This window comes from Rattus rattus, chromosome 5 (genome assembly GCF_011064425.1).
Source record: "Rattus rattus isolate New Zealand chromosome 5, Rrattus_CSIRO_v1, whole genome shotgun sequence".
Lineage (NCBI taxonomy): Eukaryota > Metazoa > Chordata > Mammalia > Rodentia > Muridae > Rattus > Rattus rattus.
The window spans coordinates 27,758,116-27,782,718 of NC_046158.1; the positions used below are offsets into that span (position 1 = coordinate 27,758,116).

Consider the following 24,603-nt stretch of genomic DNA (forward strand, 5'->3'; position numbering starts at 1 on the left):
ATCCCTGGAACAAGCCAGATGATCAGGTTGCTGAATGCTTTCTGCTTGGGTGGGATTTGTTTTCCTGTTTGTACCCCTTGCTAAATCATGCTTGTGCTGTCCCCCGTCCCCCATGAAGCAAGCATATAAAGCTAGCTCTTCCTTTAAAAAAAGTTAGATGACATATTAGTTAGGGTCCCTTCAGAGAATCCTGTTGGTGACGATATAAAAGAGGGATTTATTTTAAGGACTGTATGATGATAGGGTCTGGCAAATATGAAGTTCGGAGAATGGGCCAGTGAGCTGAGGTTCTGCAGAAAAGCTGTTGTTGACATGCAGAGTTTCATAGTAATTTAGACGCAGAGTTCCTTCTTGAGGGGCTTAGCTTTTCCTCTTAGATTCTCCTTGATTGAATAGAAAGGTGATTCACTGACTCAAACGTTCACATCATTGTTAAAAAAAAAAAAGAAAGAAAGAAAAGGATATTCCCTCCACATCTGGACTGATGTTTAACAATGGGCACCAATATCCTTAGCCAAACTGACCACAGAACTATCCTAGATAGGGATGTGTCAATGACAGAATCATCTTTAACCGTGCATATAACCTGTCTGTTCTATTTGCTCCTTTGAGTGCTCGAAGAGGGATATTCTAGTTCCCTCCCACCCTCTCATCTGGGTTCAAGTCTCATGTTGTCATTATTTCATCAGCTGGGTAGGGCTGTCTTCCAAACCGAGGTGGGTTAAGTGGTATAGAGTCTCCATTGTGGATGGGTTGGAGGTGTGACTGCAGCAGCCTGCCAAACGGGCTGGTGTAAATCCGTTCTACGGTGAGTTCTGCCAGTCAGCCTTTTGGGAATCAGCCATTTTGTGGAGGGATTTGATGGGGTGCATGATTTCACTGTTATTGCATCCCCAATTAGCCGGGGCCCAGGTGTGTGTTAATAAAGGTTAGCTCACTCTCTGTTACACCAACGACCCCACCTTGACTTGATTCCAGGGGTTTTGTGCATTTGATATTGTTGGATTCATTATGTGGTTGCTGCTCTATTCTGAAATGTCTTCAGACATCTGGAGACGACCTTTGTTGTTAGAAAACATCTCAGCAGCTCAACGATGGCACTAAGCAGTGGCAGCTCTGACTTAGTCCTTTTCTCTCTAGTAGACTGGCTACTTCGTTCGATGCAGACCTGTTCCCTGCGGCGTAGAGACTGACTACCAGGCTGTCTTTCTTAAGGTAAGAACTTTGCTATTACAGACACCCCCGGGGCTTCAGTTAGAAGCTCTGGCTTAGCCTGCTGGGCATCCATACAAACTCCTGCATGTCTTGGAACTCTGTGTTCTCCGGTTTGCCAGTTTTCTGCCCGATTCTAACTTGCTTCTGTTTACTGTTCTGTGGTTCTGGGACTTGGAATACTAGTTTGGGCTTGCTATATTTTTGTTCAGAACAGGAGGAAGTCTGCAAGTCCAGGGACTGCTTGGTGGATTAAAGACATCTCTGGTATTGCAGAAGTCACGTTTTTGATTAATTAAAAGAGAACTAACCTAAGGTGTCCTTCGTAGATCATGGGATCTATGTGGGGTGAGGAGTGGTGCTTGCAATGGTCCTATCAAGGGAAATAGACTCTGAATAAACTCAGTGTGTATGAATACTAATTATTGAATGCTCAGAATTCTCAGATTTTTAAATGGTAAGGTTTAGGAATGACCCAAAACAGGACCAAAGTGTTGTTCCAACGAAGAATCGATGAGCATAAATGCGAGCACATTTAAAGCTCTGCATTTATTCATAATGTCTTTCACTTGATTTTGGTCTTCAGTGTGGTGTTTAACACAGAGGCTGCCCAGATTAGGTTGCTAGCCCCGACCTCCATTTTGCCAGGTGAAGAGATCAAAGCAGAGACTGGTTTGCAAAGCAGAGCCTGAGGTCAGGCTGCAACTGCCATGCAATGCCTTTTGTGGCTATGCAGGCTACTTCTATTCTGCCTAGTGGTCCCTCCCCGGCTGTTAGGAATGCCAACCCCTAACCCCGAGGGCTCTGACTGGCAAACAGACCTCCTACCTTGTGTTTGAAGGAGGAAGGCAAGCACCTAGAGGAAGTTGTCTGGGATCCTGAGGTGATTGGGCCTGGGCCATGTTTACATTTCTTTTCTTGTCCAGAGAGCAGATTGAACTATTAGCATCAGTGTTTGTTAATGGTAATTACACGTTTCAAGTACAAAGCAGGATTCTGTAAAATGTCTGGTAGGATGCCTTTCTCTTTGCCTTTGTGAATAAATGACATTATGCTGCTCTAATTAGGCTCAGGAAGACAAGAGAATATCTGTGTGCTATCATCAGTTTTCCCTAGGGGAAGAGGGAGGGTGGGGCCTCAACTGTTACTCCAGTTTATGAGGGTGCTACTAGTTGTCCTCCACATGTGCAGTTCAGAGAGTTGAAGGTCCAGCTATGAGACATGGGGGTGGAGGCCATCTTCTAAGGCAAAGAAAAATCTCTTGTCACAGTGTTAACCATAGTTCTGGATAATCATAAACACAATGGTAACAATAAACATAAATAAACAAATAAATAATCAAATGTAAAGAACATAAATATTAAATAAATAAAAATTAAAAATGATAAGGTGGTAAATAAATCTGTAATTCGACTGCTGACCATCATCCACATCACCACAGCTAACATTTTGACCCTGCCTTCCTTGGGTATCAGACTAAAGTTTTATACTTGTGGTTCTCTTGTAATCATCATGGCGTTCCTGGAAGGTAGATTCTATTAACATCCATGTTTCATAGATGAGAACACAGAGTCACCCAAAGGTAGCCAAGCCTCAAAATGTCAGAAATGGGATGTGGCTGGCAGAGCATCCTAGGACAGGGCCAGCCTAGACATTTGAGGATGGATCACTGGATTCCACTCTTACCTTGTGCCTGGCCATGTGTCCCTGACTACCACTGTCAGTAGTTTGTCTAAGCCCCACCCCCACAGCTACCTGGCAACAGTCAGGTATGCTCTGCCCCATAGTTGCTTGGCAACACCATTTGTGCCTGACTATAAAGGGGGCTGCTTGCCCCCTCCTCTCCTTCTTGCTCTCTCTTGCTCTCTGTTCTCTTCTCTTCCCTGCTCTTCCCCTTGTCTCTTCTCTGCCCATCTCCCTTTTTCCCCCCACATGCTCATGGCCAGACTTTCCTCTCTTCTTCTACTCTTCTCTCATTAAACCTCTCCACATGGAACCATAATGGTTTGGTGTGCTTTGTCCCGGCGTGAGCCAAGATTTAAACCCTAACATTGGTGGCAACTGCTGGCACTTTATCTCTTCTTCACTGGGAAACACCCCAAAGCTTTAATTATGTCTATGTAAGAAAGTTTCAGTCATTTTGATTAGCAGAGAACAGAAGCTCTCTGGGACGGCTTGCTCTCTTGGTACCATGCATCTGCAGCACAACAGTTAGATGGCTTCTTGTAACCTGGCCCCTAGATTCTCACCTGGTGACCTTTACTTTGCATTGGTTTGCACATATCCTGAACACATCTGCCCACCTTTCAAAGACCCATGGAATAAAACAACTACGATTGACCCTAGACATAGGTCTGCCTGGCCCTACACTCTATCATGGCTCACAGGAGGAAAGCCCCGTACTACCACCATGTCTTCCTTTAAAGACCTACATTGGAAAGTTTACCTCCTTTGCCCCACATCTGGTTATTAACTGGCCGTAGCTTTTCTCGAGTTACTGTGCTGACTGCAGTGACCTCGATGACCTCAGGCAGGTGGGATGAGACCTGGGAAGCTCCACATGGTGACTGGTAAATGTGCTGGCAGATAGACAGGTGTCCTGGTTTCATGTGTGTGGACCTGTGCTAGAAATGCTACCGATGATAAAGCCTCGTTTGTGCAGGCCTATCATCAGTTATGTGTTGCTTAACACAGCGCCCTGTAGTTGTGCTTAAAACAACAACTGTTTTATTTGCTTGTGGTTCTGTGGGTTTATAACTGGGGCTAGGCTCAGCTAGGTGCTCCTTCAGCTCGTATCAGGTGGGCCATTCTTCCATGGCGCTAAACCAGGACCTGGGAGATGGGATTTAGGACAGACCTTTGTAAACTCCCTCTACTCATGACCAAGTTTTCGGGAGAAGTTTTTACATGACTCAATCATATAAGCATATGAAATAGGTATAGAAATCAAAGTTACTAACAATAAGTTGGGAAGAAATTAATTTCAAAACAATTCTTTCAAGTACATATAATTTTGCCATTTATTAAAAACGAATGCATATTTGCATACCGGTGAGATAGATGTTTTCATTTGTCAAGCACAATAAAATCCAAAGCCATACTAATTTTTACTATTTACATGCTAAGGAACGACAGCAGGAAAATATTAAGAGTTTTTCTTTTCTGTAATTAAACTGTTAGTGTTTCTTTGTTGGTTTGTTCTGAGTGAAGGTATGTATCAAGCTTATGTAGTTGAGGATCATCTTGAGCCCCGATCCTGCTTCTGTTTCCTAAGTGATGTGATTACAGGCTTGTTCTACCATGCCCAACTTAAACCATTAACGTAAGGGTCCATGATTCACCAAAGAATGATACCCGGACTCAAATAGTAGGTAAACGCAATGAGTGTTTTATTCTGCAGAAGTCCAGCACGCTGGGGTCTCCCATTACCAAGTTAGAGAGACCCTGAAGTGAGCTCACAAGCCCAACTTAAAGACCTTTAGGGGAGCTCTGGGGTAGGTGGGCTTTGTCTTACTCTATCTCTAGTCAAGTGGAGTAGTGAGAAGCGGGGAAAGTATAGAACAGAAGTTCAATCTGTAACTGACTGTGACCAATCAATTGAGATAACTCACTACCTTTGGACCAGCCTGTCTCACATTTCTCTCATTATGTTCCGATCAGAGTAGAAAACTTTGTATGTACACTAAAAACACCGTTATTCACGACATTCAGTAGTCAAATCTGAGCCAGTGTGTCTCATGATTCATTGGTGGTTTGTGGTATGACAACACGCTCAGTGCACAGTGCCCATGATGCATGTTCAGAGGCAAAGCCACAATGAGATTGGAAGATACAACCTGGGCTAGCACTGCTACCATGTTCACTGTGTATTCAGACTCACTTCTGCCTCACTGGTCAGAGAGTATTAGTGTAAGGCCAGATTCAAGGGGATGGGGGCTGGAAATAGACCCTAACTCTTCTTGGTGCTAGCTACAAAGTATTAATTGCCATTTAGAACACATCAAGAGACTCTTAGCTTTGATATAAAAGCTAAGATATAAATATAAAAGCTTTGATATAGAAGCGTAGCTTTAATATAAAAGCTTTGACATAAAGTGGCTTAAAGCATTAATTTTTGCACAGTCTTTGAGTAAGGATGAAGATGTAGAAAACAGAGGTCTTCAGCAGCGTACCTATGCATACGGTAGTAAAAATTCTACTCACATCACCAATAGTAACATTACCAAGGCACAGCCTGTTTCCCAGCAGAACTAACGAGCCAGGATTGGCCACACTCCCTCCATAATTAAAAGAGGCAAGTAAATAGTAAAAAGCAGGAAAGGAGATTTATTTAGTACGGTCATATTGGCAAGAGGGACAAGCCAATCCAGAGACACTTGAAATCCATCTCTTGGGTTCTTAAAACGAGGGTAAAATAGAAGGTAAAGGATGCCTCTATCTATCTATCTATCTATCTATCTATCTATCTATCTATCTATCTATCTATCTATCTATCTATCTATCTATTTTATGTATTAAACAGTCCCAGAAAGATGTGGTTCTGCCCATGATTGATCTATCATGATCTCAGCTCTAGACTTTCTTCTAACATATTCTAAGTTGTCAGCACTATGTAAAATCCCTTTCCTGTTTCTGGCATCAGCCCCATCCCCGTTCAACCCTCTCCTTTTCTCACCATTAGATTCTTAAGGGCATTTCTAGTTCACAGGGGCACCCTGTTTTACTAGTCCAGCAGTCCAGATAGCTGAAGGAGAAACCCAAAGTTCTTGGAATGCCCTCATTCCTTCGGGGATGATGGTAGCAATAATATTGCTCCTACTGTATGCCAACAGGAGTTGAGGTCTTTTGCATATCAAATTCATTTAATCATTATAAAGTATTTTGAAAAACATTTTTTTTTAGGGTGAGAAAAGCAAGAGAGGTTAAGTAGCCACCCTTGGCCGTACATCTACTAAGTGCCAGAGACTGGAGGCTACCCAGAGGTGCCAGACTCTGGGGAATGAACTTGAGCCCTAGCTGCCTCTCCAGTTAATGGAAAGTAAATCTCCGAGTTCTAGTAAAGCTCTCTTGGATCGTGATTTGTTTTGTTTTGTTTTGCTCTGCTTTGTTTTCCCAGAGATGTTGGAATTAGCTGTTTGGTGAGATAGCTAAATATTTCTGGGCACACCCTTGTGACCTGAGATAGGTCACATGGTAAGAGAAACTGAATAGAAATCATAAAGGTGTTTGTGACCTGAATTGAACAGAACACATTCTCCCGGGCCCACCAGTGTCTCCCAGAGTGTGGCTGCTTGGAGTGCTCTCATTCTTGTGTTGCTAGAGAGGCATTTGAAGAATAAAACTGTTTAAGGACAACCCCCACAGGCTCTCAAGTAGACTCTTAATTTTGGTTTACACTCATCAGACTCAGCCCCAAAGAATGTTGTATTTGTTTAGCATTTTGTTTAAGGACTATCCTGGGGAAAGAGAAGGGTACTGATAGCCCCTTTAAATACATTATTCGTGGAAATAATTCTCTAGATAGAATAGGTGGTGTAACTGAGGAAAGTGTCTTAGTCCCCATTCTGAGGTCATTTTTGCCCCCTTAAAGCAGCCCATAGCACATATTCTTAGTAACTGATGCTCACATGGAGGAGTTTAGCATATTCTTAGCAGCCAGGATCAGGCCTGTGGCTCTGGATGGTCTCTTTCTGGATTTCTCATTTTGCTTCCTTATCACCAGTGTAAGACTCAGTGGAAGTCACTTTACCAGCCTGGTTTCTGTCTCCCTCAAATCCTTCTGTGGTGTTCTGACTACTTAGCCTCCTGCTATTATCCTGGTCATGTTGACTCGGGCTAGTGTCAGATCCCTGTGGCTGCAAGGGACTTGCCATATAACCCCTGCATAAGTCAGAACCTGCATGTTTCTACACATAGCCCCTCAAGCTAGAATATACCAGAAGACAGGCAAATCGATATGCACAACTCCCAACTCCAAGATAACACGGGCAGGATCTCGGGAGGGCTATGATGCTAACAGCTGATCCCTTCCACTACCTCTCCCTTTCCTGAGGAACCGCTGCAGAGGATAGATCTGTTGGTCGTCAGACATGAAATCCAAAAGACAGTTTTCTCACACCAGTGGAAACGCTGCCGCCCTCATCATCATCTTTTCCTTCAGCTAATCTTCAGCGTATATAATCCTCTCCTGCATTAAGTACTTCCTGTGGACACTGGCTTCTTTTTTCCTCCCCTTCACAAACCAACTGGAACCGTGTGTCCCCAGCAGAGAAATTGAAAGTGGCCAGGCAAGTCTCCACAGCAGGACTTAAGCTGCTATATCCAAACAGTGCTTTGAGGTTGCTGTTACAGCTGAGCTACTCAGCCTGCCTGGAAGACAGAATGGCTCTGGACCACACCACAGGCCGGAAAGCGTCGTCTTCTTTAGAGCCTTTGGGGCTGTTCGATCCCTGCTATAAACTTAACTGCTTCCTGGACCGCATTAGCTTCCTCCTGTTTGGCTAAGCATCAGTCCCTGAGTCTCTGCTTCAGGACACACACGCCCGTTGATTCATGTGTTTGCCTTTGGAGTTTGCTAACACTGATGGGGGTGGGGGTGGGGGTACATGGTTCTTGTTGAGTACTATGAGTGACATAAATGTATCTAAGACCTGGAGCTGAGGAGATGGATGTGAATAGGCATGTATGTGGTTTGTGGGTATGCGTATGGAGGGAAGGTAGGTGAGACACCTCCCAGCCTTCTGGGCCAGCAAGTGAACAGGCATGATTTAGTAGGCTTAGAAAATTGTGGTTCACCTCAGCGTACCCATTGGATACATGAAAAAGTCCCCTTGTCTTCTGAAGGGGCTTTACTAGGCTAATCCCCATGGAGGATGCTTCAGGCACGGCTTGCCTTAATGTCACTGCAGCGTGACTCACTCTAGGGTTGCTGTGTTTAATTAGTCCCCTTTCTTGATTTTATGACCGAGGTTGTAGGAAGAGAAGACTTTGGAGTTTTTGGAGGTTCCCCCACAAGTCAAAGTCATTGCACAATAATAAACAGACAGGGCATTAGAGAAGAAAAGAGCAGAGAACTTGTTCAAGGCTGAGGCTTGGCAGGGATCACTGAGCTGGGGAGGGCTTTGTGTAGTTAGAATGCAAACACCAGCACATCATCCACCTATTGGTTTGGGCCTACAGTCATGGCCACTTTTGCCATCTGTTTACCATCCTCACAGACTCTGTTGTCAAAGGTGGTCACCAAGGGTCCAACCAAAGTGAGGCACTCTCATGGTAACCTTAAGCTGCTCTGGATGTCCATCCTCAGGGAGTCTGAAGTAGAGACAGAAGTTTCTCATGTAAGCGAGACAAGCCCATGCTTGAGCTGCCTGTCCTCATTAGGACCGTGCTCCATATTTAACTCCTCAGTACTGAACTTTGTCTAATTATTAGCTCTGCTCCCATCTCGCTCCATTCTCTGAAAAGGAGAGAGGCTGTTACTCCTCAAGTGCAGATCTTCAGGATCTCCCCGCAAAGCAAATAGTGGGTTTGTTTGGATGACAGGTGACCTTCAGCCGTGCACGGAGCAGGGCCTGGCATCAACTGACAGTCAAACCATTCCTTAGATTTACGTTGGAGCCTTAGACATATACATGGAGGGTCACCAACATAACCCACTGAGTCTGTTGGTTAATGCCCACTCTACTGTAATGTGAAGAAACATGTAGTAACATGTAACTTTATAGCTCCTAAGGCAGTGGATTTTCTATATTTTATGGATCCTTTATTTGCAGTTAAATAGCAGTTTAATATATTTCTCCTCCACAAAGAATAATTTCTAGTTCTAAAAAGAATGCCTCATAAGAAATTAGAATAGTTAGAAAATTGTGGGCATGGGGGGACACAAGGCATAGGGAAATCTCCAGGGCATTCTCTGGCCTGCTCTGGTTCTGACTCTGAAAGGGGCAAGGTTCCTTAGCAGTTGCCAAGTTGTAAAACCGTCCTGCCAGGTTTGAAGCTTTTATTTTCCCTTGTCAACATACTTGTTTACTCGGTGTCAATAAGACTTTGTGTTAGCTTTATACAAAGGATTCCTGAAATAACGGAGTCAGTGACAGAGTTCAGAAAACCAGTGTGCTCTCTCGGGCTTTCTCTCCAGCAGTGCGACAAATGTGCCCTCTGCTGTGCCTCACTGATGTCCTGTCCATCTCTGTTATCACCTAAGGCCCCAAGGATAGTTCGGTAAAAGCTTTCTTTGAATTGAGAGCTGAGCTACAAATCTTGAATACGTGGGTTTAAGATGTTAGACAGTAAAGTGACATTGATTTATTTGTTCAGTTCTTGGCTGGCCTGAGAAACCTGTCCTGTCAGGCAATGAACAACTGCTCTTATCCTAACTAGTGACTTCAAGAGAACATTACACATCTCCTCATTATTGTTGCCCTGAGTCATCCAGGATGCAGTATGGGTTTCCACTGAATAGGAATATTCAGACAATGGGCATGGAGAACCAAAGTTCCTATTGAATATTGTAAGTTGCATGTGCGTCTGGAATATGGAGTCATGGCTCATTCTGGAGAGATATTCCAGAGAATATCATGCCATGTTTCCATTTGAGAAGTGGCATTGGCCAGTATTGTCAGAAGTAGCCCTGTGAATGACCAGTGTACAACAACAAGGGGCAAATGGCCTCTCTAGCCTTCCTGGGGCTGCTCCCATGAACATAGGTGTAGCCCTTAGCATAAAATCTGAGCTTCTGAGTATTGTTATGCACTGATACAGTAAATCAGTGGCAATCTTAGGAAACTCTTTTAAAGCTTGTGACAATGTTGACTGTCTTGTGCCATCATAGTGGAGTTCTACTGAAAGGCCACCAAAGGAATTTCCATTTTATATATGTCACCTCTTCTGTCATGTCCCAGCTGTGTGCTATCCTTAAGTCCTTCTGTATAGGCCTCCAATGGAAAAATTGAGACTAAACTCTTCTAGATCTAGTTCAGATGTCTGTGTAGTTGTAGAAAGCAATATTGGTTGGTAGGTGTGTCCGGTTTATTTGGAAGCTCGGTCCCTTTGTAAATTCTTAATTCTTAATACTTATGGTCATCATAGACTAGAGAAATGTAGTTTTGAGCAGAAGCTGTATCTGAGGCTTAGTTGAGACATTATGTGTCTGCAGGAAGGACAGCTTGATGTTTCAAGCATAAAGACTATATTCAAAGAGGATGCTGGCTGTGAGCTTGCGGGTTAATGGAAATCCTACCTCTTCTGCAAATTCTTACCTAATCCTTCTCAGGTTTAAATAAAACCCACAGTTGCTATTATAACAGCTACCCTGACACCCTTCCTTACCTCCAGGCACTTGAAATACATCACTAAACAACAATAGAATTAATCCAAGGCCCTTTAGACAGGAGAATGAGTGCCTTGGGGGCAGGAGCCTGTCTCCATCTTCAATTCCAAAGACTAGGAAAAAAAATAAATAAATGTTTTATAGAAGGTATGATGGAGTCATTAGTAGCTGTGAAAAGAAAAGAAGCTGTAATCCAGAAGGCCTGGTGTTTGGCGGCTTGTCCTGCAGGGTCAGTGAAATAGGAATCTGCTCTCTGCAGAAAGAGCCACCCTGGAGATCGTGAGTCAGGCCAGCCCGGGAGACAATAATGTGTGCCCTGCAGCGGGTTCATTTTTACCGCTGTTCTATTCCCGTGTTGAAATAGGAAGGCTCAGCCCAGAAAAATGCTAAGGAAACAAAACCAACTCTTTTATTACTCCTGCAACATTTATAGCCAAGTCCCATTCGATGCCCTTTTCCTTGGGGCACCCTGACAGGCATTTTAATGATTTATTTTCTTTTTCACAACCAGAAGACAAATAAAATATTTTATCACCTTTTGGGTGGACTTGATGTCTTTCTCTTCATTTCATCATTCTCTGGGTCTATAAAACTCTGCTTACCTTTCCGTTTTTATAACTCTCGGGTAGGAATTCTGTTTACCTCATTCCTTATGTGTTGTTGCTACTTGTTGTTGTTTTCTTTAACATGATTTTTTTTTCTTCTTGGTTCTATAGCCCCAGCCTTTTTTTGGTTTTATTTTGCTTTTATGTGTGAACGTGGTGGTTGAGAGCTGGGGAAGATGGAAAAAGAGATTTATAAAACGTCCCATGTTCGCAGTACTGCAACAAGGACGGCAGAAAAAGGCCTTGGGTAAGAAAACTCATTTCCAGTTTGATTCTCCACTCTTTAGAGGTATGAGAAGTCCATTTCTGTAAGTTTAGGGTGATCGGTGCTGACGTCATGTTGGTTGAAGGAGAGAATGGCCCACTACTGGGATTCTCTGGGTGGGTTCCTTTCTGGGATCTAAAATGGAAGCCAAAGATTGTGGGTGCCTGCAGCATGGTGGCAACTCCCCAGCTCCTTCTTTCTGCCTGTGGCTCACCTCTGCCTCATGTTCCGTTTGCCTCCTATGTCAAGAGGGTTTATAGTCAGACCAGCGGCCAGACATTACCTCTCAAGCTGACTCTGAGGGTGTTTGTAATTTAGTACCTGTCCCTCCCCAAGATGAGCACCATTCCATCCAGTGGAGGTCCAAATAAAACAGAAGATAATGGAAGGTTGGATTTCTCCTCCCTCTGCTTGGCTACCGTGAGGTAACATTGTCTGGCCTTGGTGACCCTGTGTTAAGAGACTTTGGACTCAGACTGAGATTTACACCACCAGCCTGGGGCCATCAGGTCTTTGAACTACACGATCAGATTCTCAGGCCTCCATCTTGAAGATAGCTGATTTATATGTGTGTGGTTGGTTCTATTTTTCTAGAGACCCTGACTAAGATATTCATAAGAACAATTGTGCCTGGTCGAGATATTCTAATCTCAAGATGAGACTCATTTGTGCTTTGCTGGATGTTAAGAAGACATGGTGTTTGCCAATTAACATTTGTCCAAACTAATCTGTCTGGTGAAGCCTTGGCCATTCTGAGTTTACTTGTTTATTCTTTGAACCAAAGTGTATAACTATAAATTTAACCTGGTGTTGGATTCAGCTTGATGCCAAGCCTGTTATTTAAATTTTATTTTGTAGATCTTGACTCCTGGGTGTAGCATGCTGGCTGCCCTTCCTGGCTTGATGCCATCCTTAGGCCGATAAGAAGTCTTCTTATCATTACTCAAGTAGTCGATAAAAATGTCAAAGAGAATGAATAAAGACAAGGTTCTACGTCTTGTGCTGGGCAGTGTTGAAGCTTGTCTGTTAAAAATGTTATTTGGCAGCTCAAAATTTGCCATTTCTTCCCTACAGATACAAATGTCATATAGTGCCCTGTTTTAACAGGGTTCTGTGTCAAACTGCACTGATGTGATAGCTTGGAACCATGTAATGGGAAGGCAGATTGTCAGGCAATATTTTAATTTACTGTCTTACTTCTCATCAATCTCTTCTTCCTTTTGTGTTTGTTCACAAACCAACTGCTTCTTTTTCTTTCTTTCTTTCTTTTTTCTTTTTTTTTCAGAGCTGGGGACCGAACCCAGGGCCTTGCGCTTGCTAGGCAAGTGCTCTACCACTGAGCTAAATCCCCAATCCCAAACCAACTGCTTCTTAACACGCACCTCTCTTTATTAATCCAGAAAAATGTCGGTTTGAGAATCTTCAGTATCATGACTAGTATCCAAAATATATAAGTACTCAGTGTAAGACATGTTGCTTGCCTTCAAAGTGTTACAGTTAAGAGAAAGGAAAAAATATATATATATAATTATAACACTCTGTTGGTAAATATACACAAGCATTTATTTGTGTGACTTACACAATGAAGATGGAGTCTTATAAATAATATAGTAAATATAATGCCTAATAAGTCTACATCTGAGACAATAAGCAGTGTGCAACACATGTGAAATTAGACCAACACTTAGGATTCAAATCTTTGGTAAGAACATGTAGAAAATGTCTTCCCACCACGTGCCCCTAACAGTTGACATCCAGCCATCTTTACCTTGAATGTCTTGGGTGGTCTCATCCTGGGTGAGTCGTTTGCATATTTGAAGTAGACCGTGCCAGCAGCATGCTAGTTCTACAGATAAAAGATGGTGTTTCAGTCACTCCCAGAGGCACAGTGTGTTTTGTAGTTGCTGGTAGGATTCTCAGCAGTGGTCTGAAGAGAAATATCCTCAAAGCCTTGAGCTGAGTGGGTCTGCCCAATGCTACAACAGGAGAGCAAACCTGGATACCCAGTTGCCACTGTCTTCAACCACAATCCCCTCTGCTTCTCTTTCGTGGCAGGGAACACGTCCTGTTTTCGTGGTTGGCTGTCTGTTTCTACCAGCTGGGAAGGCAGTTGGCTAACTTGCTCACTCACAAAGATGCTTTGGGATTCTGCTTCCGGTGTCCTGGCAGTAATGAGAGAGGGTTATTGTATTCGGGTGCTCACGGTCTTCATCCATCTAGCAGGTTCCTGCTGTCTATTCCCCACTCACTTCGTATGGAGCTAGGTGTCTTCCCTTTTGTAAAGAAAATGAATGAATGTAAATTATCAGGGGCGGTGAGACACTGGATGCTTTGCCTGGAGATCTACTGGGATGGGATGGGACGGTACACCCTCTGGGAATGCCTGCCAGCACTTCATTCTTCAGAGAACTTCCGCAGGGCCTGTGCAGAGCCTGTTCCTAGGGTTGAGGTTGGCTCAGCTGAATGGGCCACACCTAACAAAGAACTCGGACAGGGTCTTCTTACACAGCCTGGACTGTCTCCTTGCTGCCAGACTGTCCTACAATGGGCAGTGAGAACCCTGGAGGACAGGTCTCATTGGCCAAGGGCTTAGTAGTTACCAGGCATTGTGCAAAACACCGTCATCTTCTCTCTTCATTCCTTGAATTTGCTTCTCACCAGAGACCTGAAGTATGACTTAGACCATCGTACTGAGGCTAGAGGGGAATTTGAGATGTCAAGAAGCTAGCAGTTTCTAAATGAACATCAGCCCTAAATTCAGGATCTGAACAAGATATTCCAGACTCTGGCTAAATCCAGAACGCATTTATCCTCATAAGTAGATTGCCATGTTCAGTAAGGCTGTATATTTAATCCTTGGTCTTCCTTCCCTTTCCTTCTTTCCTTCCTCCATTAATGTCAGGGCCTTAATATTAATTTTTGATTTTTCGGAAAAAAAAAAAAAACAACCCTACATTTCAAGGACAGTACCTCATTACCTGAGCACTGGAGGTCAGTGTCAATTTAAGTAAAAGTGAGTTTCTTTCTCTTTACTCTGGCTTCCCCTGTTGGGAGGCTAAGCAGTGATCCCAGCCCTGGCCCTGGCCCTGGCCCTGGCCCTGGCCCTGGCCCTGGCCCTGGCCCTGGCCCTGGCCCTGGCCCTGATTGGCCCTGGCTCTGGCACTGGCACTGGCTCTGCAATGCAGTCCTATGCACAGCAAGTGGGTCAGAGTCTCCGAGAATGCTTTCCCCAGCAGTTCTAGACAGACACTGGCCGCAAGCTCACCTTGCGTTTGAAATTTGATTTTCCGTTAAACATCAGAAATGCCTTCCTTTCTGGTCCTAACACATTGTCAACACGATCTTCTCAGCCCGATGACTGTTTTATGGGCTCCTGGAAGCCTGTTGCTCTTCTTTCTCAACCATGGTACGTTCCTGTGCTTATTCTCGTCAGTAGGTCTTCTCAATAAATCCATCAAAGGCTGGGCCAGTCTGCACAAAGCACGCCTCCCACCTTCCTGGGAGGATTGAAGTGCAGTCTTTAGAGCTTGCCTGGATGGAAATTACTTCTCTTTATTAGGTGAAGCATGAAAGTATACATCTGTGCGTTCCATTCACGTATGGCTACTGCTGTGGTAGGGAGATTACATATTGTTTCTTCGTGAGCTAATTAGTAGTTTTCCAAGTTTGGGAGTGGGGAAGAAAAGCTCAGGGTCCACATGGTGATGTAAGAATCATTGACCTGTGGCAAGCAGGGGACAGAAGTGCATTCTGGGAGTCCCACTTTCCTGCCTGTAGTGATGTTTAAGCGCCAGTTGTTTGGGAAGAATGGAAAAGGGCAGTCTGGGAATTGAGTTGCCAGGGTGGTGATCCAAGAGGCTTATAGTCTCCCCCACAATTACAGGCCTTTGACAGAAATCAGAAATCTCCGAAGTGATGCAGATGGGTTTTAGCAACCACACAAGATATTTTACCTCTCGGACCAAGTTCTTTCATTCCAGTAGCACTTAGCAGCTAGTTGGCAGTGCAGATAACTGTTGTAAAATCTGGATATTTTTTCATGTGAATTGCTTGTGAAGTCTACAGAGCTGTGTGATTTATTAAGTAGATTTTATATTTCTAACAGGGGAGATTAAAGAGACAAGCTCTACTGCTCCGATCAGCACATATGCCACTGATGTAATTGTTTCTCCAGATTTTTAACTGGGGTGTATTTCTGTTAGCAGGGTAGACCAGTTCCCGGTTTGTTATTTTTTTTGAAACCACACATTCTAGAGATTCAGACATTAATCAGTTTGCAGAGAGCTGCCAATTCCTATCTTCCAGTCTCTTGCCACCAGCAAAATCTCCAACCAAGCCTTGCTTCTCTGCGTCTTCTCTCTTGAAGGGGGATGAACTATCTTGGGGGTGCAGCTCTTCCGGACCGTCAACTCCAACATCGCTTGCTTTCTCCAGCGTTTCTGAATTAAGAGAAAATACCCCAGCTACTTCACAATCCTTTGTGTTGCTAGATAATTCACCAAGCTGGTAGGAAAAAAAATTCAGCATTGAGTTTAGACATAAACTGCTACATCTTCAGTAGAAACTTGCCACAAAATTTTATCACCTTTATTTATTTTCCCTGACAATGAGAAAAGGGAAGGAGATTTGTATGCTGGGAAATCTGCTTCTGGCTGACTGGAGAGGAGGCAGCTTCTGCTTTGCCTAACTTCTCTCCAGAAGATTTAATCAGTGTGAACCGTCAAGAAAGAAGGATGCTCTTGCTTCCTGAAGACGCTTTGTCTGAAATGATAAACACAGTGAAGGTGACAGCAGGCCCGCATGCAAAGTGAGGGGACTCTTGTTTATGACTGGAATGCACAAAGACAGATTTACCAGGGGTTTTGTGCAACCCCCACCCAACTTCCTGATTCAGCAGACGGTGCTGTGGCTGCAATAGTCAACTATGCTGTTATTCATGGAAAACCAGCCAAGCTGAATAATTCCTCACGCTTAGGTGCTTCTAGGTAGCAATTCTTTGGTAACAGTAGGAGTCCAGGCATGCCTCAGTTCAGCCTTTCCTCAAGGTGGTGGTTGTCGTTGTTGGTTGTGGGTTCCTTATATTTCCATCTTAGTCTTAGTGTACCAGAGAACTCTAAGGGAAAAAAAAACCAAACCAAACCAAAACCAAAACCCAAAACACAACAACAACAACAACAACAACAACAACAACAACACCCAAGAGTTGAAACGTGGATGACTCTCTTGCTAAAAGCAACTTTAGTTTATTTGCTTAGCTTGAAGCTCCTTGCCCTCCTCAGGAGCTGGCTGCTATCTTCAGATCTACTTGTATCTCTGGAAACCGTTTCTGACAGAAATGCAGAATTGGGACTTGGGGGAAGGAAACTTTCCCTGGGGCTTCAAACTGGATGGAAGAGTTGCCCAACTATTGTGGCTCAAAGGGTCTTTAACTGTATTCGGCTGAGACAGGATTAAATCCATCGTCTGCAAGTGATTTAAGATATGAAAAACTTGACCTAAGTGAAATACTGTAGGGGGAAAAAGCCATTCCACTCTTACCCCAGTGGAATTAAAGAGCCACCAGTAAAGGCCTTCCTCGGAAGCCTTCATCTGGAGAGATCTGTGGAGGCCCCTCCCTCCGGCCACTGTCAGTTTGAGTTGGGAGCAGGAAGCTGTCCTCAGCTGAGGCTCATGAATGCAAAATTTCACCCCAGTTCATGTAGAGTCCTGGAGACAGCGTTCCTAAGCAGTTTTAGGTCAGCCAGCCTCAAGTGGCTGTGAAGCACCAAATAGCCTTCCCCTCCTGTAATCCCCGTCTAAGCAAACAGACTCTTAGTGCCATAGTCGCTCTGTGACCTCAGACGCTGTGCTGTCGGTGCTGTGCAGTGCCACTTGTAGCCTCCTGATTGCTGTCTGTCTGTTCCCATCTCCTCGCCTCTAGTCCTTACCCACTGCCCTGTGAGCGCCATGATGCCTTTCTTTGGGTCAGTTCTGTTCATGGCAGTCTTCTTTATTGCTTAAAAGCAAATCTTAATCCCCAGCTTTCTGTGGTAATTTAAGGTTCTTGTCAAACCCTTCTTCCACCTGGGTAGCACACGGCCTGATTTCATTGACATTTTTTCCCCTGTTCTCTGCTATCAAGTTTGTGGGCATGCTCTATCTCCAAACCTTTCTTCCCTTAGTACATGAACACTCACACATCACACACACAGACACAGTCACACAGACACACAGACACACACACACACACACAGAGACACACACACACACACACACAGAAAGAGAGAGAAAGAGAGAGACAGAGAGACAGAGAGACAGAGAGAGCAGAGACAGACACATCTGAATGAATGCTTACTCGTTGCATAATTACATCATTTATGGGGCACAGTGTGCTACTTGTGTATTTGTACAGAGTGAATCAAGTAATCTTCAGTCACTGTAAATCCTACCTCCCTATTAGCTATTTTCAAGGATGTAACTAATTGGTGTCAACTATAATGACGATGCCATTTGACGTAGCTTTAGGTCTTCCTCCTCCCTAGCTCCATCCTGTTCCCATTTCCTGTTTCCCCTCCCTCCCTTTTCCAGGCCTGCCTAGCTCTGGTAACCACTGATCTACTCTCACTCACGTCTATGAGAATAATATATTCTCATTTTTTTCAAAAGGTATCATTTAAACAGTGTATACATTTACTGGGAGCCATGTTATATTTTAATACATGAACCCATTGGTTAATGTTCAAATCCAATTAAACGTTTGTCTACTCAAACATTTATATATTGTGGGTAAAACACTCAAAGTCCTTTCTTGTAGCCTTTCTGAAATGTGCGGTGTATTATTGACATCAGTAGTCGCTCTCCTTGAAATAGAGCAGCACTGTCATTTCTCCCATCTCATTCTGACTGATCGCCATTGGTAGTCTTTCTTTGCCCCTTTCTAGTCGTCAACCATTTTAGCTCCTACATATTTAACGAGAGGGTGGATATTTGTCTTCCTGTGCCTGCCTTACTGTTCTCTAAGTTCACCCACGTTGCCCCAAATAACAGGATTTTATTTTTCAATCTGTAACAGGTGAAGGTTTGTTGAGGATTCTCTCATGTGGGGGACTGTTTCAGCCCTAGTACAGCATTGGGAAGTGATTGGCTGCCTACTACAGAAGAGCCTAGACTGGGGTGGCAATTCTCCATTGACCCAGCAGCAGACTTTCGTGTGTTTGTCATTCGTACACGACCTTCATCACTGAATTCAAATCACTTAAGGGCATAAACATATCTTAACTACAGTTTCTAGCTCCTTCTATAAATACTATATAATATATAAATTATACATATACTATTATATACTATATATAGTGTATATAGTATATACTATATATTACATACTATATATGTACACATATTACATATATGCATATTATATATTATATGTACACATACTACATATATTACATACTATATACTATATGTGGTATACATAGCATATTATATAGTGTACTATTATATTTTATATACACTATATTATTATATATTATATATACACTATATATTTTATATTATCTACATATACTATATATTACACAGTATATATGATATATTATATCTTATGCCATTTTATGTACTATAATACTATATTATATAGTATAAATATACTACATTATATAGTGTATATAAATTATATAGCATCTAGGATATTATATATACTATATACAATATACAGTACATATAATATATAATATACATTATATTACAATATAATATATATACATTGTTACAGGTAGTGTATATTGTATATAGTATAGTATATAGTATATAGTATATATTTGTATAATAAAATATATTATTATAATTAGTATTATATTATTATAATACTATATATTATGTTAATATATAGTATGTCTATACTATATATAGTATAGTATACATTATAGTATATATCATAGTATATATAGTATATAGTAAATAGTATATAGTACATGTTATATAATATATAATAGACATTTATGAATGTTTATTAAAAGACTAAAAGAGATACATATCTTAGCAGGTAAAGATGCCTGCCTCAAGCCACACATGTGTTGCACATGCACACACACACACACACACACACACACACACTGAATAAATAAATAAATAAATAAATAAATTTTTAAAAAATTAAAAGAATAAATGCATAATGTATAAAGAGAATGAAAAAAGAATAAATGCATAAAAGAGAAAGCAATATATGTCTATATAAGCATGCATTATATATACACATAAATATTGCGCTTGTGTGTTTTACTTTTAAAAGTTGTATTCAGTTAATGCTGTTTCCACCAATAGAAACCCTAAAAGTAAACTTGGATGGATGGTGTCAAAACACAACATTTCAAATCCAGTATAGAGTATAGTTACCCACAAGAGAGGAAGCCAACAGCAGTTATGGTGTGGTGGTTTGAATAAGAATTCCTGCCATAGACTTATAGATTTGAGTGCTTGGTCACCAGGGAGTGGTACTAATAGGAAGTGTGGCCTTAGTGAAGAAAGACTGTCACTGGGGGTGAGCTTTGGGGTTTCAAATGTTCAAAGGAGAACCAGTCTCTCTGTCTGTCTCTGTCTTTCTGTCTCTCTCTGTCTCTCTCTGTCTCTCTGTCTGTCTCTGTCTCTCCCCCCCCCCTTCTCTCTATGCTGCCTGCTGATCCAGTTGTTGAACTCTTCCTCAGCACCATGTATGCCTGTGTGCCGCCATGCTTCCTAGGGTGATGATAATGAACTAAACTTCTGAATTTAAACAAGCCCCAATTATGTTTCCTTTTAGAAGAGTTACTGTGGTCATAGCATCTCTTCACAGCAGTAGAAATGCCATCTACCACATATGGTGCCATCAATGTGTCACCCCCAAGAATCTGCAAATCCTGACTTGCTGTCTTAGATATGTCCGTTTTCTTTTCAGTACCAAGGATAGAACCTAGGGTCTCAATGGGGCATGCTTCACGAGTCCCTCTCCCCCAAGGGGCCAGGAGAGCCTAGACCCCACGCGGAGCTTTGAAACAGTCCCTGGCCTTTCTCCATGCAGTCTCTTGCTCAGAGGTGCAGAATCCTAGCAATAACTGTTGCATTGGTTTATATCCTGCTGTCTACCACACATTTCATGCCTCATTAAGGGATTAAATTCCCGAGCCTCTGGGATTCCTCTTGACGGATTTCATAACTAGTACGATCATTGGTTGACAGTGGCTGTAGTGACTGCTGTGTTCCTGCTTAGACATCAGCTTGGTACTTGTGCACCTTCGACCTCAATTTCTTTGCAAACTTTTACTGTTTTGAGTTAATGATAAGAAACGAGATAATCGTTACCTCGGAATCTATGTGGAGCACTGGTCGCGTGGCTTTGATTGTGTATTCCTTGGTCCTTGTCAGGCCTCATTGGAGCACGGTGCATGCAACCCGTGTCCTGATGCATCCATTTGTTCTGTAAAGGCCTCCTTAAGAGAGAATGTGACTTTCCTTTTACACCTCATTTCTTCATTCCACAAGCATTCCGACCTTGGTTCCAGGCCAGGCCCATTGCTGGGATGAAAGGGGTGTAAAGAGACCTCACTGTGGCAGGCTGAATGTCTCCTCCCACACCTTTTCCTCTTTCCACTGAAGGGACTGGTGAGGTGCCCTAGGGGCACTGTTTGGGCTCCTGCGGTATTCTGGAGTTAACTGCAAGTACCCTCCCTCACCACACACATTCTTCCCACCCTCAATCCCAGCAGTGGGTTGAAACCAAACATCAAGCGAAGCCATCAAGTGAAGCCATCAAGTGAAGCCATCAAGTGAAGCCATCGAGTGAAGCCATCAAGGGGAATAACAAGGTTCTAAAGCCCCGTGCAGGAACATCTCCTAACTCTCTCTGCAGCTTGGCAAACAGCAGAAATGACTGCCATCTGCTGACTCACCACAGAGCTGAGAGCTTCTGGCCAGCCTGACCTCCTGGGGCCTGGGGCGCATCTCCGATTTCAGTGACTTCCGGATCCCCTTTAGACTTTGCTTACTCCTTCTCACTTCACTGAGCCATGAATGGCTTTGCCTAGAGTTTAGAGGGAATTACAGTACCAAGCTTGAGGGGAGGGCCGTCATTGGGGAGTGGGACTTCAAACTGACGCTCTCCCTCTGTCAGTGTGAGGTTGACAGAGAAAAAGGCGAATGACATCAGTGGCCAGGTGTCAGTATAAAGCGGCTGGTTTGGAAAATGGTTCCTTCGAGGCCTGTTTGGGTGAGAATCATTGAGATCACAAAAAGGAAGCAGCTGGTAAGTTCTGGAAACCTTTTTATATAAGCCCAGGATTTGAATAATGCACTAAATGGAGTGTATTGCATGTATTTAAATATTTATGTACACATGGCTCATTTTTTAGCCTGCTGTGCCACACAGCCCCATAACTTGACACAATTGTTTTTAAATTCCCATTGTCTGGATGCTAGAAGGTATTGTACGAAAGACACGGAATCGTGTTAAACAAAGAAAGAAAACACAGACCGGATCATTACAGAGCACACTGCTCTTCACAGCAATCTAGAGTAGAGGGTTTTGAGGCCATGCTTATGAGTGAGTTAGAGTGGAGGGGTGTGGGCCTAGACCTGAATCGAAATTCTCTCTCTCTTGACTCACTAGCTGTGTAACCTTGGGCAAGTTGCTATCCTCTCTCTGAACTTCAGACTCCTCCTGTGTGAATTGGGGATAATAATAGCTCCCACCTGGCTGTGCGGTGACGATTACATGATTCATTGCGTCGGGCGCCTGACTCTTACAAAGCCTCAATGAATGCTAACTTAAAATGGAAGTTACTCTGCATGAGGTGAGTAGAACTAATCACTAGCAAAATATCACGAAGTAAGATCTGAGGAAGGCAGGCACTTGGTTTTAGGAGTTACTGCAGCTGTGGCTACAGTGCTGTCCAGTACATAGCAGCTGTCTGCTAAATATTACTTCATTAATATGTATATTACATTATAATTTTGGTAATTGTAATATTAGCGATACAATTTAATACCCGAATAAATATGTGTAGAGCAGCTACAGGCACGAATTATACTGTTCTATGAAATGAACTAAAATGTGCATTTCAAAGGAGGAAACAGGAGAGACGTGTCTGAAGCAGGCAGAGGTAGAACTTTCAGACCTCTAACCCGGAAAGCATTGCTGTCTCTTTCTCACTGGGGTGTGAGCATTGGTTCCACTTCCTTCCCTAAGAGCAGATGATCTAGGGGCTGTGTTTTCTTGGTGACAGCATTCCAGTTCCTGTCTGAAGCAAAGATCCAGGAGGAGGGCAGTAGGCCCACACTGAAATCACTGCCTGTGGACACTGCTTTTTCCTACTCCCTTCTGGGCCGTGACTTTCATACCCCACACACAGTAGAGAATAGAGGCTGGTTCTGGAGTCTGACTGTTGCCTAGAACTATCAGCTCCCCGTGGATCTGCAAGCAGACCCTACCTGTCTCTCCTCTAAGGCCTCTTGTGCCTCTGTGGGCAGATTGGATCGACCCTCTGTGTGCCTTACCTTCTTCTCTCCTTCCTCCAAACCTTTGTACGGAGGCAGGGAAAGGAGCGGACAGTCTCCACCTAGTCCCAGTCTGAAGTCAGTACTCAGACAAGATGTGGTGAGCAATTCACACGGGAAGACCCATTGCCAAAGAAAGGAATGCAGTTCTGGGACCTCCTAGCTGCAGGATTGTGTAAATCACTCAACACTGGTAAAGTTAAAGTTATGAAATTCCGTAATTTCCATTTCGTACCACAGCTAATTAGCCTAAGGAGGATGGTGACAGAGAATACATTCCCAAACTTTTCAGGATGTAATCCTGGATGGATGGCTCCAGACAGTCTTCCAGAGTCACTTCCAAGATGCTGCAAGCGAGAAGCTAGCTTTTAGTGAGTTCTTCTCGTCTCCTAGACATGATTCTACGTGCTTGGAAAAAAAATTGATTTCCTCCCTTGAGATCACTGTTTTTTATTATTGAGATATTCTTGCAAGGAGTAGACTGAGACACAGTAACTTGGCCAATGTTGTACACTCAGGCTGTGGAGGAGCTGAAGTAATGGAAACCTATCTAACTTGTTCACTGAGCTGAGAAGACGTCTTTTCACCCCTACCGTGTCCATCCAAAGGACCTCGGCATCTTTTCCCCTTAGGGAAGGTTTTGGATGTAGAGTCTGTTTGCTGAGGGTTCAGGTGAGGGATTCCAGGCCTCCTCTTCTTGCCTGCAGAAGGGGACCTCAGAACCTCAATTATAGTCAGAGGAGATGTTGCACTATTTCCAATATTTCAACGAACCAAAGACAAATCACTCTTCTGTGTCATAGCCCACGTGGCTCAGACCTGGAAGGCCTGGCTGAGGTGATGAAAGAATGAGGGAAGGACAGACACACATCCAAGAAAGCAGGGAAAGAGGGCCATGCTCACTCTGAACGAGGGCACCAACCGTATCCACCCAAACCTCAGACATTTGGTGTGCATGGCAGAAGGGCAGATCAGTTGGCCTTGGTGGGAGGTCTTCGTTAACAAGCTAAATCTGCTCCCATTACCTCCATTGCCTCTCAGCATTTTGGGCTCTGCACGTGATAATTTTTGCATTCATTGGTCAATGGAACACTTGTGGTTGGACCACATGGAAGGCTTTTTCAACTCCCAGAGGTCTGAGGGATTATTGGTCCTTGTCAGGAGTTCACATTCAACTCAAGACTTCATCTACTTTACACATTCACTTGGGGCTACCTCTGCTCCCTACACTTTTAGGAATATTGAAACAATGTGGGCCAATGAATGTATAAATGAGCTGGCATGGTGTCACCCTCCTATTCTGAAAGAAGGTGGTACCTTCTAGCGGTTTCTCATCCTTATGGGCGTACCAAATACTTTTATTCCACAGATCTGTGAATGGCTTTCACTGAATTCAGGGGATGTTACCAACTGACTTTCAGAATGTAGTGAGGATGGCGATGGGCGATTTCCCTTACATCCACCACCAAGTGATGTACTCTAAAGCTAAACAAAGATGCCGTTTCGCGTTAACCACTGGGATATTTTTAATGCATGTATGTATACAGATGCAAGGCTATATGGAAGCCAGAGGACAAGGAGGATATTTACCTCCTTTGCAACAAGATCTCTCAGTGGCCTGAATCTCTCTGAGTGGCCTAGGTGCTGCCTGGCTAGTGAACTCCAGGGACTCTTCCCTCTGCATTTCC

General features: G+C 43.4%; 1 protein-coding gene across 2 annotated transcripts in view; it reads left to right on the forward strand.

Annotated features, from left to right (window-relative positions):
- The first annotated feature begins 1,141 nt into the window (after positions 1 to 1,141).
- Lypd6b (LY6/PLAUR domain containing 6B) overlaps positions 1,142 to 24,603 on the forward strand; it is a 46,829-nt gene continuing 23,367 nt past the window's right edge. The window contains exons 1-2 of one of the 2 annotated variants that reach the window (XR_004387987.1): positions 1,142 to 1,215; positions 22,029 to 22,212. The gene's annotated coding sequence lies outside the window, so the exon portion shown is untranslated. The remainder of the gene's footprint in view (positions 1,216 to 22,028; positions 22,213 to 24,603) is intronic. The other variant, XR_004387988.1, reaches the window with a different exon arrangement.